This window comes from Desmodus rotundus, chromosome X (genome assembly GCF_022682495.2).
Source record: "Desmodus rotundus isolate HL8 chromosome X, HLdesRot8A.1, whole genome shotgun sequence".
Lineage (NCBI taxonomy): Eukaryota > Metazoa > Chordata > Mammalia > Chiroptera > Phyllostomidae > Desmodus > Desmodus rotundus.
In genome coordinates this window covers 4289438-4292010 of record NC_071400.1, presented here as the reverse complement: position 1 = coordinate 4292010, position 2573 = coordinate 4289438, and the positions used below count along the sequence as shown (strand labels likewise).

The 2573-nt window shown below is 39.7% G+C and overlaps 1 pseudogene; it reads left to right on the top strand.

Annotated features, from left to right (window-relative positions):
• LOC112300080 (transcription factor BTF3 pseudogene) lies at window positions 1-489 on the top strand (annotated as a pseudogene).
• Window positions 490-2573: the final 2084 nt, after the last annotated feature.

Sequence of the window (2573 nt, the reverse complement as noted above, 5' to 3'; positions counted from 1 at the left end):
ATGAAAGAAACAATTCCGAACTGGCAGAAACTCACCAAACTGCAGACATGAGTGTGCATTGGTGGGAAAGGGACTGCTCGTATGGTAGAAAAAACGTGGTTCACAGAGTAGCTGCAGCAGATGATAAAAAGCTTCAGTTTTCCTTGAAGACATTAGGGGTAAACAACATGTCTGGTATTGAAGACGTAAATATGTTACAAACCAAGGAAGAGTTACCCGCTTTAACACCCCTCAAGTTCAGGCCCCTCGGGCAGTGAGCGCTTTCCCCATTACTGCCATGCTGACACATAGCGGCTGATGGAAATGCTGCCCAGCATCTTAAACCAGCTGGGTGCACACAGTCTGACTAGTCGAAGGGGACGGGCTGAAGCTCTGCCCAAACAATCTGTGGATGGAAAGGCAACACTTGCTACCAGAGGAGAGGATGATGATGAAGTTCCAGATCTTGTGGGCAATTTTGATGGGGTTTCCCAGAAAGAAGTAAACTGACTTGAGTCAACTTAGTTTGAGACTTCGGAACAAGATAAACTTGAAGAAGTTATTGGCAGCTGCTATTTTATATTATGACTGCTTTTTCAAATTTTGTTTGTGGGTCTGATAAAATCTCAATCTCTAATGTTTTTAAGCCCAAGGCCCTTGGACACAACAGCTTTCTTCAGTTTTTGCTTATACACATATCATTCTTCACAGCTAATTAAGCTTAAGAAGCCTGGGGATAAAGTTTGAAACAAAGGTTAATAAAGTTCTTTGCCTAAATAAAAAAAAGAATAAAAGTCTTCTTTTTCTCCCCCAAATACACCTAGAATCTTCCTGAAACAGTTACACCTGGAGATGGGCTCCCACATCAACTCTGTAGATATGTCTTTACATTCCCAAGGAGAATATGCCCCATGACCTTGGAAACAGGTCAATATGATAAAACTGGGCACTGAGCCCTTCTAGACCCTGGAGAAATTTATCTACATTCCAAAATTTAAAGAAGGGATTTGAGCCCACTATATTCTCCCAAAAGACACCCTAAGAAGTGAAAGAGAGGACAATGGTCTCTTTCTTTTTACTCACCTTTATTTACCTTTACAACTCAACGAGTTCTTCAAAAACAGAGCCCCGTGGAGGCACAGTAGTAGATGGCACCTTGTAGATCATGAGGAAGTCTTTCTTAAATAAATAACAAAGTCATAGAACACTTTGGCACTGCTCTGGGTATTGAGAGATGAGTGAGTATTCCAGGATAGGATAAGAATATTCCATGCAAAAGAAAAAGTATGTTCAAAGGTGCAGAAAATGTGAAAGTTCATTGTATATTCAGTGAGGTAGGAATGTTTGACTTATACTACATTTGTATTTAGAGGCTGAGCAGCATAAGAGTGTAATGAAGTTGACTACAGAGAAGTAGATTGGAAAGAGATTGTGAAATGCTCTCAATGTCATACCTAAGCTTATGGAAAAGGTCTACCTATATTTAATGGTTAAAATAAGGCAATGTACTAATACTTGCTTGGGGGTCAAGGACAAATATTAGACAGTACCCCAGCCCCAAAGAGCTTATAATCTGATGGATGCAAGAAGACATGATAACTAAAACACCATAAATTGACAAAGGTATTTCAGGGAGAGGAAATAGGATTGGGGATAGACTTTGGATAAAGTTTCTGAGAAAGCTCCTTAGATGATTTCATCCTGACCTATAACATAAAGGTTCTCGATAATTGGAGTAGTTCCTGGAATTCCAAACACTTGGAACCTTTGTGTCCATATGCCGTTCTTTCCCAGTGTTTCCTGTTTCCACAGTTCTGAAGAAAATCATTCCGACCTTTAATGCAAATTGATGTCACCACAGATTTAGTTTCTCATCGCATCACTTGGCAATCCTTTTACTTTTTCTTGGTCAGTTCCTCTCCAGTTCTTAGCTGTTATTCCAAATCTTATCCACTCTCCATTCTGACTAATGACTTCACCACCTACTCTTCAAACTCACTACCCAACTGATTACTTCATCACCTACCTTACTTTAAAAATTGAAGCTAACGGGCATTTTCCTCACCTACAATCTGCATCTGCTACCATATTATACTTTAATCCCTTCAGCCTCAAAAAGGCTGTGTAAAACTAAATCTTTCATCTGAGCTCCTGATTCTTGTCTCACCCAGCCCGTCAGAGATTTTGCTCTATCACTTTTTCTTTCTGTCTTCAATACCTTACACCTCTCCCTCTCTATTGACTCATTCCCCTCAGTCTATAAACATACTCAAAACTCTTCCATCCTTAAAAAACACTTTCCTTTTGTCCTGGAATGTCCTCTCATGTTCTTTAAGTGTTTCCTGTTACCCTGTTGCCTTACCTTATCACCCACAGGTCTCAAAAGCATTATCTACATTTACTGCTTCTATTTCTTCATTTCCCATTTACCTTTCAACCATTGTATTAGGAATTTCACTTGCACCTCTCCACTGAAAACTCTTTTGTTAAGAACACCAATTACTGACAAATTCTTCTATGCAACAGGCACTTTTAAGCCCCTGTCTTATTGGACCTTACTGCCACATACGATAGTGTTGGTTACTTTGGTATGC